Source organism: Cupressus sempervirens, chromosome 4, assembly GCF_028749045.1.
Source record: "Cupressus sempervirens isolate cs-2001-9-10 chromosome 4, ASM2874904v1, whole genome shotgun sequence".
NCBI classification, from domain to species: Eukaryota; Viridiplantae; Streptophyta; class Pinopsida; order Cupressales; family Cupressaceae; genus Cupressus; species Cupressus sempervirens.
The window spans coordinates 33,157,997-33,173,688 of record NC_143121.1 but is presented as its reverse complement, the minus strand read 5'-3'; the positions used below and the strand labels follow the sequence as shown (position 1 = coordinate 33,173,688).

The 15,692-nt window shown below is 38.3% G+C and overlaps 1 pseudogene; it reads right to left on the bottom strand.

Annotated features, from left to right (window-relative positions):
• Window positions 1-203: 203 nt before the first annotated feature.
• On the bottom strand, window positions 204-3,533 carry LOC149559811 (pentatricopeptide repeat-containing protein At2g13600-like; annotated as a pseudogene).
• Window positions 3,534-15,692: the final 12,159 nt, after the last annotated feature.

The following is a 15,692-nucleotide window of genomic DNA, read 5'->3' as shown; positions in this document are numbered from 1 at the left end:
TGTAAACATTAAAATTGTTATTAATGTTTGTACCATGCTAGGTTTTTAGCATTACAGAATGAAATGTAGAACCAACAAAATCAACAAGGGCAAAAGTTTCTATGAAAATGGACAAATTATGTTCAACTTCTACCAAAATATTGCAATCCATAGGGCAATCGCATGCCATCCACACGTTATAGGCGAAATAGCGCCAAACAAAATTAATCAGAAGCAGATTGCCTTCTATTAGACCAGGGGCAATAATAAAGCATCTTTTGAATGTAACACAATGATTTGTCTTGTTTTCATTGGTTGCTAGGCATTAGAATGCCAGAAACATAAAATTATATTCTCTTTGGCTACAAGGTTCCCAAATATGCCCAAGCTGATCGTCATGTGAATACACATTGCTGCCAGTTTAAATCCGAAACCAATTATTCCAAAAGAAATGGCTGCCATCACTAAGCTAATGGAAACTCAAATTACAACAATTTCGTCATCATCATCATACTTTGTTTAGATTCTAGAATAAGGGACTAATTTATATGGCTGAACTGCCTTTTGTTGACGAGGGAGATCCAAAACTCGAGGGGGTCCAATTCCTCCCTCAAACCTTTCATACAACCCACGGGCAAACCAAAAGATGGTCCTTTGAGAATCTTAATAGATATATTGCTTTGATGGAAAATAGCGAAATCATGCATTTTTGTCATTCAATTCCTCTTTCGTGTGAAAGAGAGCCTCCCAAATTTTCATAATCTGATCCAATTTCATGAGACAAAAGCTTGCATCTTTTTATATATCCAAATCCATCTGCACCCTTGCAGTTTTTTTCATCTTCCTGTCTTCATTCCATCTTCTTTCACTCCATCCCACTGGGCAACTCCGGCAGAGATGTTTAACAACGACACATAGTGTGCATCATTTTCAGGATCCAACTCCAAAAAAGCCCTTGGATATATGTTCTCCCAACTCTATATAGGCACGGGTTCTGCTGGCATCAAGCAAGGACTCCCACATACCAGTATCAGGCTCCACTGGCATGGTTTTGATAAACTCTCGTGCTTCATCCATGTGCCCAGCTTTACCAAGCAGATCAACCATACAACAGTAGTGCTCGATTGTAGGAACAAGGTTATAATCTTGAGTCATGGATCTGAAATATTGCTTCCCATAATCGACCAGCCCTGCATGGCGACAAGCACACAGAACACCCACAAAGGTAACATTGTCCAGCTTTGTGCCAGAGTTTTGCATTTCCTGAAAAATCTGGAGTGCCTCCTTCCCATCCCCATGTATGGCATATCCTATGATCATTACATTCCATGATACCACGTTCCTCGTAGCCATTTTGTCAAACAATTTCCGGGCATCTTTCAGGCGACCGCATTTAGCATACATATCTACAAGGGCACTCCATACAAAGACATCGAACGGAAGCCTACTTCTAACTACGCTCCCATGAATTTCTGACCCCTTGCGGAGGGCTGCCGAATTAGCACATGCCGGAAGAACACTGGCAAAGGTCACAAGGTTAGCCCTCAAATTTGTCAATTGCATCTTTTGAAAGAACATCAGAGCTTTATGAAACTTCCCATTCTGTACATATCCTGCGATCATGGCAGTCCATAAGACCACATTCCGCTCAGGTGTCTTTCTAAAGAGCTTAAATGCCTTACCCATGCGCCCTGCCCGGGCATATGCAGTAACCATAACATTCCATGCATATACATTTCTTACAGGCATGATCTTAAAGAGTTTCATAGCTTTACGCAAATCTCCGGTTTGTGCATACCCTGCAACCATAACAGTCCACAAAACCACATCTCGTTGACGCATTTTGTCGAACAGTTTACGTGCATTCAAGATACATCCACATTTCACATACATGTCAACAAGAGCGGTGCCGACATATTTATTAGATTGAAATCCCCTCCTGATTATATCTCCATGCAACTCTTTCCCTTCTTCCATGGCTGCCAAGCTGCCGCAAACTGGCAAAACAGTTACGTAGGTAGAGATCACATGTATATGCTTAACGTTTCTCAATTGCAATTCCCGGAAAATCTTCAGGGCTTCATCAAACTTCCCGATCTGTGCAAAACCTGCAATAATGGCATTCCATGTAACCACATTGCCATTGGGTACTTTCTTAAATAGTTCCAATGCCTCTTCAATACAGCCTGCATGGGCATACCCAGCGACCATGATAGTCCACGAGTATACATTTCTCTCAGGCATCTTCTCGAAGAGCTCCATGGCCTTGTCGAGATCCCCAATTTGTGTATATCCTGCAACCATAGTAGTCCATGAAACCACATTTCGTTGACGCATTTTGTCAAACACTTTGCGTGCCATCTCAATACATCCACATTTAGCATACATGTCAACAAGAGCACTACCCACAAACACATCAAACTGTAAACCCCTTCTGATTATATCTTCATGTACCTGTTTCCCTGCTCCAATGGCGGCCAAATTGGCGCAAACAGGCAAAACTGTTGCGAAGGTAAACGCAGTAGGTTGAATTCCAAACCCCAACATTTCGCAAAATATTGTCAATGCTTCTCTATCGTCTCCCTGCTTTGAATAACCCTGAATCATGGCATTCCAAGGAGCCGCAATTTTTTCCTGCATTTTATCCAGAACTAGTCTAGCATCTTGCAGGCTCCCAAGCTTGGCATACAAAACTACAAGTCTGATAGCCAAATGCAAATTTGTGATAAATCCTGTTCGAGTTATGTGGGTATGGACTCTTTTGGCCTCTGGCAAGGATTTCTTGTTGAGGCATTGTTTCAGAAGGGAAGCATATGAATGCGTATTTAGCCTATATTGTTTCTCGTCAGTAACGTGGAGAATATCTAATGATTCTTTCGGTAAGCCCTCCTTGCAATGCGTTTGTGATCGCTCGCTAACGGCATTTGAGGTTTCAAAATCATCATTTACTGTTTGTTGTTCTAAAGTGAGTGCATTTGAGGAGAACTTCATTTGGGCAAACTGGAATTGAACCATGAGATCTAAAACGTGATGATTCTTCTTTTGAATCCTCCATGGATGTGACAATATCATGCTGTTTATTTGTTTTTCTTCTTTTCTTTCAGCTGTCATTTGGTGTAATCTACATTGCTAACCCTCGATTACAAATTGTACAACCCAATGAATCGTTTCCAATTCTCCTGTCATTTGATCAACAGAGCAATTGGAGGAGTGATTCAACTGGGTTTTCCTCGCCTATCATATATTGTATAGAGCAATTGCAGGATTGATGGAATCGTTTTTTTATGATCCGTCATTTGGTAGACACATTGCTGAGCTCCTTGAATATGTTGGGTTTCCGAGCCAACCAGGGAAAAAATCTGGTATTCTTCAGCGGATGGAACCTGTCCATACGGACAATCATTCTGTCTGGACATATGGGATCGGCTTTGGGGGTTACCAAGACTGTAACATGGCATCTTTCACTTGGTTTTCCCAACAATTGTGGATTGGATGGAATTTTTCTTTCTGATCTGTCATTGGGGTATAATATGTTGTTGCACTTATCGGGACAATTATTTTATTCGGTTCATGTGGGATTACATCAGAAAACTAGCTTATTATTTATGAGATGGATATTGTAAATGTTGTTTTATTCAATATTTAAATTGTAAAATCTAAGTATTTGTTTTAATTGATTTGATATTTTTATTTGTAAATAATTATTAATTTATGTAAGATGATTTTTACAATTCATTATATAATGTTTATTATCAATGGATTAATATCACTAGTGTGAAATGTGAAGTTTAGTTGAGAGTGCTCATTGTTTTTTTAAGTGTAAGAATTGTTTATGGGCTAGGTTGGATATTTCTTTAAAATTGTAAGATTGACTTGCATTTTCCAAATTCAAAATGAGGCCTTACCTAACTCAATTTTAAGTCTTCATTCTTGAAAAGAGTATATGTTACTTTACTATGTATAATTTGATATTTAAAAGAGTAAAATTTGATTGTATGATTTTAATTGATCTAGAGTTTTTTAAGTTTTTTTTCAATATCATAATATAGGTTAACACAATTGTTATAACTCATAATATGATTTCCATTATCAATGAATCAATATTTCATGTACTATTTTTAGTTTGAGAATGCTAATTGTATCACCTATTTTAGTAGAGTAAAATGAACACTAATCTATAAAAAGCATTCTCAATACTAAAAACAAATAAACACTTAAGATAGGACCAAAGAAGACAAAATTGAGGAAAGTAGACCAAAGATGGTAAACTCCTCAAGTGCTTCTCATGATGACGAAGCTATGTCCCTGATGGATAGTGGATGTATGCTCACGATGTGCTCAAGCTCCAAATGGATGAGTGATAATCAAATATGAGTGTGGATGAATGATTCAACAATGAAGGTATGGAGGGTTTTCAGCATTATAATAGTATTTTGGTAGTTTTTAGGCTCTCAAAATAGCATTATAAGTTTGCTTTAAAAGTGGATGATTTTAGTGAAGGGAGAGGCTTCTATTTATAGGCCAAGGGGTGGAAGGATGGACAGTCAGGATGCAAGGATGGCAAGATGGTAAGGGAGGGCTAGGATGCACTCAAAGGGGAGCACATGGATTGTGCTTGTTTAAAGCCAATTAGGAGGTGACACATGTCACAAGGTGATTGGATGTGAGAGGGTAGGATATGGGTTGGTCAAAGGAGTAATGAGGGAGGTTGAGCCATAAATGGGGATGGTTGGGTCAAATAGAGATGGTTGGGTCATAAATAAAGATGGTTGGAAGGAGGATGAGATTGTTGACTTTGGCTTAGAGGTGGTTGGGAGGAGGATTAGATTATTGACTTTGGCTTGGGTTAGCAAGTCTTAACCCTTGCTTAAGTTGTGCACATGATTAGAAGAGGGATTAGGATTAGCTTAGGAGTTGGCTAACCTTGTTTAGGGAATGTGACAAGGTTAGAGGGGGGTTTAGGATTAGAATTGACATCTTCTAGAAGAGTCTAGGCTTTTAGGACGAGGATAAATAAGATTTTTTAGAAAATAAATAAAGTTTTATTTATTTCAAGAGTTTAGGTTGAGGAAATATTTATTAAAATATTTTTAATAAATATGAGGATTAATATTTAATCTTAATTAAATATTTTGAGTTAGGATTAGGGGTAAGAAATGATGGGATTAGCCTTTAACCAAAATTAAAGAAGGATTTAGAAGATTTTGGAAGAGGTTTAAGGAAATTGGCCAAGTTTTGGACAAAAAATAAATAAATAATTTATTTTGGGATTTTTGGTCAATTTATTAATTAAATAATTAATAAATAAGAAAATAATGTTTAAATAAGATTTAAACATTTTTGGGAGGGATTCCTTAATTAAATATTTTTAATTAAGATAAAGGGATTTAATGGCATAAAAATAAATAAATTAATTAAATAATTAATTAATTAATAAATGATGATGTCATCAGGGATTTTTTTTAGAAAATAAAAATACTTTATAAAAATACCAAAAAAATACCAAAAAAATTCAAAAATTACCCAAAAATACCCAAAAAATTCATAAACTACCCAAAAATACCAAAAAAATTCAAAAATCATCCAACAATACCAAAAAAATTCAACAATCACCCAAAAGCACCCAAAAAAAATTCATAAACTACCCAAAAATACCAAAAAATTTCAAAAATCATCCAACAATACCAAAAATACCAAAAAAATTCAAAAATCACCCAAAAGCACCCAAAAAAAATTCAAAAATCATCCAACAATACCAAAAAAATTCAAAAATCACCCAAAAGCACCCAAAAAAAATAGGGGATTTAATGGCATAAATAAGAGGTATCACCTATTTTTCCTCGCACTATCTCCTATCTCCTCATCCCTAGATTTTCTTCTGCTAACCTTCTCATTTTCATCTTTCCCACCACTATCCTATCATGTTGACCTTTTGTACGGTCATCCCTTGTAAATACTTTGGTTTATCCACTGTATATTTCTTGCGTGTCAGTCCTTCGCTTGGTATCATTGTATATCTCTCATCTTTTCACGTCCATTCATGCTTGCTCAACAAAAATCAAATACAAATAAACATTTTTAGTTCTCTTGGTTAGATACTTTTGCGAATCCTTGTACGAGACCCCTTGTCATCAACATGTTGTCCTAAATAGTTCTGATTGCCCAGCTCATCCTAGTCCTTGATATTACCGATAGATCCTTGCAGGCTGCATCCTTCCTCTCGTCTGATCTTGGTCCGTCAGTATCCAGTCCTACTGATCTCTTTGGCAAAAGGTTCCTTTTTCATGGATTTACATTTTCTTTCAATTTATTTTCTTTTCAGGATTTCACATTTGGTTCTTAAAGTATCTCTTTCAAGTGATTTGGGTTGTTCCCTCCTCATGGTCGCCACGATCTTTTATATCATGGTGTGCTATGAATGGGGCAATTCAAGAGCAAGGTTTTGATCAGGCATAATTTTTTTTGGGTATTTTTGGGTAATTTTTGAATTTTTTTGGTATTTTTTTGGTATTTTTATAAAGTATTTTTATTTTCTGAAATTTTTTTTTGATGACATCATCATTTATTAATTAATTAATTATTTAATTAATTTATTTATTTTTATGCCATTAAATCCCTTTATCTTAATTAAAAATATTTAATTAAGGAATCCCTCCCAAAAATATCATTTATAACAATTCATAACCATATGATGAGCAAGGCTTGGGTGTGCATTGTTTATTTATAAATGCAGGAGATTAAGATAAAAATTATTTTACCAAAGGCATTCTTGATGGAGAAGAGAATGCACCAGACATTAACACATGGCTATACAAGGAGCCCCCTCCTAAAAGTGAAGCACTTCTGGATCACTTTAAACAAAAATATCCCTAGTCACATCGTTTGGCCACAGAGCAATGGGATTATCAAGGAGGTGGTTTAGGCTACCAGGAATCAGGTATGAGACGGCCTATAGAAGCACACCAAGGGCAGAAAACTCAAGGCTTGGGCTATGGACTCCCCGCACCTGGGGGCACTACAATGGAAGGCCACGCCTTTACGAACATCCAAAACACTCTCGTTGAGGTTGAAGACATCCCTGAGGAAGTTGAAAAGAAAGCTTATGATGATATTTTCCTTGACGAAATAATCCTTGGAGCCTCTGTGCTCTGCCAATTATCCTTGAATCTCATAGACCTCCCGCTCGCTCACCCCGAACTCATAGATTGGGACCAACCAAGTGTCGTTCATGTTGACAAGTTCTCTACTGAGCACGCGCTTCTTAAATTCATGGGGGCAGAAATGCCACATAAACGGCCACCACCACCATCGACATATGTCTACAAGCTGGATCCTGCAGGTTACTTCGGGGAGGAGGAAATCTCCAATCACAAAATAGAAATACAAAAGGAAACAAAAAAGAAAAAAATCAAAGGAAAAATGTCCTCTGGTGATTTTTAGTAGAGTAAAATGAACACTAATCTATAAAAAGCATTCTCAATACTAAAAACAAATAAACACTTAAGATAGGACCAAAGAAGACAAAATTGAGGAAAGTAGACCAAAGATGGTAAACTCCTCAAGTGCTTCTCATGATGACGAAGCTATGTCCCTGATGGATAGTGGATGTATGCTCACGATGTGCTCAAGCTCCAAATGGATGAGTGATAATCAAATATGAGTGTGGATGAATGATTCAACATTGAAGGTATGGAGGGTTTTCAGCATTATAATAGTATTTTGGTAGTTTTTAGGCTCTCAAAATAGCATTATAAGTTTGCTTCAAAAGTGGATGATTTTAGTGAAGGGAGAGGCTTCTATTTATAGGCCAAGGGGTGGAAGGATGGACAGTTAGGATGCAAGGATGGCAAGATGGTAAGGGAGGGCTAGGATGCACTCAAAGGGGAGCACATGGATTGTGCTTGTTTAAAGCCAATTAGGAGGTGACACATGTCACAAGGTGATTGGATGTGAGAGGGTAGGATATGGGTTGGTCAAAGGAGTAATGAGGGAGGTTGAGCCATAAATGTCGATGGTTGGGTCAAATAGAGATGGTTGGGTCATAAATAAAGATGGTTGGAAGGAGGATGAGATTGTTGACTTTGGCTTAGAGGTGGTTGGGAGGAGGATTAGATTATTGACTTTGGCTTGGGTTAGCAAGTCTTAACCCTTGCTTAAGTTGTGCACATGATTAGAAGAGGGATTAGGATTAGCTTAGGAGTTGGCTAACCTTGTTTAGGGAATGTGACAAGGTTAGAGGGGGGTTAGGATTAGAATTGACATCTTCTAGAAGAGTCTAGGCTTTTAGGATGAGGATAAATAAGATGTTTTTAGAAAATAAATAAAGTTTTATTTATTTCAAGAGTTTAGGTTGAGAAAATATTTATTAAAATATTTTTAATAAATATGAGGATTAATATTTAATCTTAATTAAATATTTTGAGTTGGGATTAGGGGTAGGAAATGATGGGATTAGCCTTTAATCAAAATTAAAGAAGGATTTAGAAGATTTTGGAAGAGGTTAGTGGTCTTAAGGAAATTGGCCAAGTTTTGGACAAAAAATAAATAAATTATTTATTTTGGGATTTTTGGTCAATTTATTAATTAAATAATTAATAAATAAGGAAATAATGTTTAAATAAGATTTAAACATTTTTGGGAGGGATTCCTTAATTAAATATTTTTAATTAAGATAAATGGATTTAATGGCATAAAAATAAATTAAATAATTAAATAATTAATTAATTAATAAATGATGATGTCATCAGGGATTTTTTTTAGAAAATAAAAATACTTTATTTTCTAAAGGATTTTTAGGTGTCTACATTTTGCCCCTCTTTGAGATAGTTTTGGAACAATACTATTTCAAAGAAGTTTGAAGATAGACGACATGAAGGAAACTTTGAAAGGAACATGATTGCCCCAGTCTTGAATAGAAGAAGAGAGAGTGGACTGTGTGATGCCCCCTCAAGAAGATGGTGGGGAGAGAAGAAGAGGCCCGATAGCTTCTTGAAAGGTACAAGAATCTAGGACAAGAGGAGGACTGAGGGTAGCTAAGAGAGGTGAATCAAGGAAGCTATGGGAGAATGATACAAAGGAAAACCTTTTGCACAAGGATAACCAATGGGTAAGAACACTAGCTTTAGGGAGAGGGGAGAGGGTGATTGGTTTTCTAAATTGAATCCCAAGGAAGTGAGGTGGAAGATGGGAGATTCGGGGAGATAATGATTCAAGGATTTATGATTGGTGATGACTAAGATTACAATTGATGCAGGAGATATGATGATGATTGATGTAGAAACTATGATTATGATTGATGAAGGAGCTAAGATTATGTTTGATGAAACACCTAAGATTATGATTGATGAAGGAGCTAAGATTAGGATTGATGAAGCACCTAAGAGTATGATTGATGAAGGAGTGAAGAGTATGATTGATGAGGCACCTAAGATTATGATTGATGAAGGACCTAAGATTATGATTGATGAGGCACCTAAGATTATGATTGATGAAGGACCTAAGATTATGATTGATAGAGGAGGTATGATTATGATTGATACAGGATTAAATACCATGGGATTGATAGGAGATATGATTGGGCTATGGATAAAACTTGTAGATCAGGATTGTAAGACTAATTGGATGGGATGCTTGGATAGGATGGGATGTTTTGATAAAATGGGAGTATTAAGTAATCCATTGAAGCTTGAGCATGCGGGTGTTCCAAAGGGGAGCACCACCATGTAGTTGAGCACTTATTTTGATATAGGAATATTGGGAATATGCCAAGGTTACTAAGAACATCAAGGCCTTTTTACCAATATTACATAGGACTGACACGAAACAAACACGCAAGGATTGCCCCAGCATCACACATGAATCCCTAAAGAATCAGAGTGGAAATGATACTGGGTAATCCACAAGCAAACAATATTTCCCAAGTGCACCATGTAACCACAAGTGATCACATGTTTGGACTATGCAAGGGGCATATCTGACTAACTCACAAGTAGAAAAGAAAAAGAAAAAGACCTGATCAAAACCTTGCTCTTGAATTGCCCCATTCATAGCACACCATGATATAAAAGATCGTGGCGACCATGAGGAGGGAACAACCCAAATCACTTGAAAGAGATACTTTAAGAACCAAATGTGAAATCCTGAAAAGAAAATAAATCGAAAGAAAATGTAAATCCATGAAAAAGGAACCTTTTGCCAAAGAGATCGGTAGGACTGGATACTGACGGACCAAGATCAGACGAGAGGAAGGATGCAGCCTGCAAGGATCTATCGGTAATATCAAGGACTAGGATGAGCTGGGCAATCAGAACTATTTAGGACAACATGTTGATGACAAGGGGTCTCGTACAAGGATTTGCGAAAGTATCTAACCAAGAGAACTAAAAATGTTTATTTGTATTTGATTTTTGTTGAGCAAGCATGAATGGACGTGAAAAGATGAGAGATATACAATGATACCAAGCGAAGGACTGACATGCAAGAAATATACAGTGGATAAACCAAAGTATTTACAAGGGATGACCGTACAAAAGTTCAACATGATAGGATAGTGGCAGGAAAGATGAAAATGAGAAGGTTAGCAGAAGAAAATCTAGGGATGAGGAGATAGGAGATAGTGCGAGGAAAAGTGTGGGAAGTTAGTGGAAAGAGGCAGGATATAGCATACTGTTACTATAGGGGAGGTGAGCTGTGGAAAGGACGGAAGTAGTTGCCGACTTGACTATTATGATGGTGGGTATTGAAGCTTGTTGCCGAAGAGATGGATAGCATGTAATGGAAGCGATGGAGAATGTTGTGGGTTCTATAAAAGGTGAGTGAATTTGATGAAAGCTGAACAACAAGAAGTGTTAGCTAAAGCATAAGAAAAGTGTGAGTGAAGAATTAAGCTGTGAGGGAAATATCAATGGCCGATTCACAAGAGCAGAGGCAGAAAATGCCAGAGGCGATAGAAGGAGGAACGGGGGGATGCAGTGACGAGGAAAATGAAAGCCAAGGAGAAAGGAAATGGGTGCGAGGGCAGAAGCGGGGTGTAAAGAGGAGCCAACAAGAAGGAAGAGAAACCTTGCCATGTCGAAGTGTGCGGCGTTGTGATCGGGGAGTGGTGGAGGCTAGCAAAAGTAATCCAACTCAAAATCAGCCAGAAGAGGAAGAAGAAGATCTGACCTTGCTGCAACTATTAGCAGAAGGTGCGAGGCAACAAACAGAGGCGATGGAAAAAGAGAAGGAGACAAACTTACCAAGGGTGGAAGTGTGGTTAGAGGGAGCAAGTGCAGAAGATCAGCCATCTATAGAAGAGACCCTTCTAGAAGGGGAACAAAGATTCGTGATGCGACCAACAGCGGTTGAATGGAAGAGGGGAAAAAGTAAATTAGGGGATATGATGCAGAGCTCTGGGGAACAAAAGGGTGACCCAATGTTGTCTGCATTTCGGCCACTTCAAGCATTGCAATCTAATGCGGCAGTACAAGAAGCTCATGATGTAGCGGTGGTGATGGAAAAAGCATTGGCAATGGAAAAAGAATGGGCTGACCAAGCGGAGAAAGATGCAAATTTCTTTCAAGGCCTGATTGAAAGAGCGCGAGAGGATGGTGCATGAACAGAAGCTGAGCATCTAGGGATGATGTTAATGATGGAGCAAACAAGAGTGGAGACTGTAGAGGCGACTTTGGCAGCTGAGAGAGCGGCGATGGAGAGATGTGAAAATGAATTAGTGCTCCTGCGGTCGCTAGTAGAAGCGTACAAGGAGTCAGCAGTGCAGACCAATAGTTTAGCACGGAGGGTACAAGAGCAGCTGAATGCAAGTAATGCGCGCATTACATGGTACCAAAATCAATTAAATACAGTGAAACATGAGAGAGAGTCAATGAAAATGCTAGCGAATAGATATGAAAGAGAACGTGATATTGTGCAGACGACAACAACTATTCCAGGAGCAGAAAGACTACGGGCAGAAATGAAAGATGTCATGGAGCAATTAGTGAGGGTTGTGCGAGAGGCGGCATATTACATGGGATTATATCACCAAGCGGTCCCTTTGGAGCAAAGGAGAGGAGTTGTATACTCTGAAAAACATTTTATGGAGCAGATAAACACCCTCTTGAGGCGTGGTAACATCCCTATCCCCATGGATACACTTTGGGTAGGTGTGAGGATGACTCCAGGGGCATCATCATCTGGGACTGGGTCTGAAGGAATGCCATTGTTTGGACATCCTGTCGTGCCACCTCCCTCAGGGAGGCCAGAATAAAAAAAAGCTGCCAAACATTAGTAGTTGTTGCTGTCGTAGGAGAATAGAAAGTTTGTGCTTATTGTTGTGGCAATCAAAGGGACAACAGATGTTGTTCATAATGTAATGTTATGTTTTGTTTGTGGAATTTTTATGGAAGATATATGGATGTTTTTGTGTGTTTTTCAAATATTTAAATGTTTTTGGGATTTTTGATCTATATTTTAATGTTTTTGTGTTTTTGGGATAAATAATGAAATAGTTTGACACTTGGAAAAGTGGGAACAATACAATTGGTAGAGTAAGGGTAACCATGACTCATAGGCGAGAATGTTTGTGTAGATTTAGCGAGTATGACAGACAATAATAAGACAAAATGTGGGGATATTTCTCTAGGTCTGTGATGAGACGAATGTTTATGAGGCGTGGAAAAGTCATTGGGATCTACGCAAGGCATGTGATGGCCAAAAGAGGTCCTTGAAAAAGACGTGTGAGCCAAAAAAAATTGTCTCAGGGGCTTGAAAAAGGCGCTTGAGCCTAAAAAGACAGTGTGGGGGCCTGAAAAAGGTGCTTGGGTTGATAAAGGTATCGCGGGGGCCGAAAAGGAGCAAAATAGGGCCTTGAAAAAGGTGCTTTAAGCCTAAAAAGGTAGTTCGAGGGCCTGAAAAAGGCGCTTGGGCCTATAAAGGCATCTCGGGGGCCGAAAAGGATCAAAATAGGGCCTTGAAAAAGGCGCTTTGAGCCTAAAAAGGTAGTTCGGGGGCCTGAAAAAGGCGCTTGGGCCTATAAAGGCGTCTCGAGGGCCAAAAAGGATCAAAATAGGGCCTTGAAAAAGGCGCTTTGAGCCTAAAAAGGTAGTTCAGGGGCCTGAAAAAGGCGCTTGGGCCTATAAAGGTGTCTCGGGGGCCAAAAAGGATCAAAATAGGGCCTTGAAAAAGGCGCTTTGAGCCTAAAAAGGTATTAGAGTGATCCAAAAAGGACACTTGTATCTTGAAAAAGTATTTAAGGCCTAAAAAGGCACTAGAGTGGTCCAAAAGGGACACGTGGGCTTTGAAAAAAAAAGCTTTTAGGCCTAAAAAGGCACTAGAGGGGTCCAAAAAGGACACATGGGCTTTGAAAAAAAGCTTTTAGGCCTAAAAAGGCGCTAAATGGGTCCAAAAAGGACACATGGGCCTTGAAAAAGGCTTGTAGGCCTAAAAAGGCACTAGAGGGGTCCAAAAAGGACACATGGGCTTTGAAAAAAAGCTTTTAGGCCTAAAAAGGTGCTAAAGGGGTCCAAAAAGGACACATGGGCCTTGAAAAAGGCTTTTTAGGCCTAAAAAGGCGCTAAAGGGGTCCAAAAAGGACACATGGGCCTACAAGACTATTGATAGATTTGTGAAAACTGATTAGACTAAACATGGCCACTGCAACTTAAATAAGACTCAAAATCCTTCTTGATTCACATTAATAATGGTTGCATGGAAGGAAGGCGACAATCGGCTTTGCGGCATCTCTTTTGCTATCCGAGTTGTGCTGGATTTTCCTAAGCTTGAAATTATGTTTCAGGACATTACCACGCTTCTTCTTAATATCAATTTCTTAATATCAGAACTTGAGAGGATTTTTGGAGTGGTATTTTAATGTTTCAAGCTTTTATGGCCATATTTGGTACTTATGACCCCCTTTGGAATGTTTGGGAATTTTATTGTATTTGTTTGATATTGTTTGTGCAAGTTTTGAATTTTTTTTGGTATTGTTGGATGATTTTGAATTTTTTTGGTATTGTTGGATGATTTTGAATTTTTTTGGTATTTTTGGATGATTTTTGAATTTTTTTTTTTTTTTTGGTGCTTTTGGGTGATTTTTTGAATTTTTTTGGTATTGTTGGATGATTTTTGAATTTTTTTTTGGTATTTTTGGGTAGTTTATGAATTTTTTTGGGTATTTTTGGGTAATTTTTGAATTTTTTTGGTATTTTTGGGTAGTTTATGAATTTTTTGGGTATTTTTGGGTAATTTTTGAATTTTTTTGGTATTTTTGGGTAGTTTATGAATTTTTTGGGTATTTTTGGGTAATTTTTGAATTTTTTTGGTATTTTTGGGTTGTTTGGGTAGTTGCGTCGGCTATCAGCGTTGTCTTTCCCTCCATCCTTATGGGGTTGATTTTGGGGTGGTTTGTGCATAATCCTCTGGCAATCCGTTGGAGGACATTGAAAGGCGAGTTTGGCTTCATTTTCTAGATGTATCGATGGTCAGTAGAGGAGTGATGGGGTTGGTTCTCCTTTTGTGGTGTGAGGCAACTGGCATGGGCCTTGCAAACGGTTACAACTCCAAAAGATTCTCTTCGAGAGGTCTATGTGAAAGGGTTGTAATTCTATTGGTTTCTCATTGTGTAAGGTCTGTGAAAGGTTTTTGTCTCATGTCAAGGTCTTTATTGTGGAAAGGAAAGTGTGTGTGAAAGGGTTGTGAGAAAAGGAAGCTCTTGTTTTTTTTTTTTTTTTTTTTTTTTTTTTTTTTTTAGTTTTATGGATTTTTGGATGAGTTATGAATGTTTTTGACAATTTTTTTTTTTTTTTGGTATTTTTGAGTTTGTGGGAGTGAAACAGAGGATGTGAGTGAGATAGTGATGCTGGATGCTATAAGGCTCAAAAATATACAAGCATGAAAAGGAAATGGGTGGATGACTCTGGAATGTAAGATAGAACATAGTAGCGGATGTGCAGCGGATGTATGAACTTTTGAAAAAACCTTGGAAAATGGGGAGATGGGCGATGAGAAGGAAAGGGGTGATACTGGATATGTAGGTCATTGATAGATAATGGAAAGACTATAGTACACCTGGCGCCTATTTGCTAGATTTTAACCAGGGACCTATCCAAGGTGCTTGAATTGCCAAGTTTTCACCATTGGACGCTTTATTTTTCTTTGCCTATTTTTGATTTGCAAATTCTGCCCTTAGGCGTAGAATTTCTTGAGGTGAATAATGTTGGTAGGATCATTTAGGACTTCACCTTCAAGGGTAGATAGTTGATAGGCTCCTGAGCCAAAAGATGCTGTGACCACATAAGGACCAAGCCATGTGGGCTCAAACTTGCCTTTCTTTTCTCTGTCAGCTTGAACCTTCATATTCTCTTTGAGGACCATGTCACCTTCTTGAAAACTACGTGGATGGACTTTCTTGTTGAAATTGCACTTGAGGTGACTCTGGTAGACCATGAGGTGGTCATAGGCCTGTTGCCTTTTTTCATCAAGTAGATCAAGTTGAGTAAGTCGAGCCACTCTATATTCTTCATCAGATATCTGTCCGCATAGAGAAATGCGGAGTGATGGGAGTTCAACCTCAACAGGTAGGATTGCTTCAGCACCATAAACCAAGGAGTATGGAGTTGTGCCAGTGGCTGTGCGAAATGAAGTGCGGTATGCCCATAGGGCGGGATTGATTTGCAAATGCCAATCACGGCCGGAGTCATTGACAACTTTCTTGAGGATTCTGAGCAGGGTTTTAT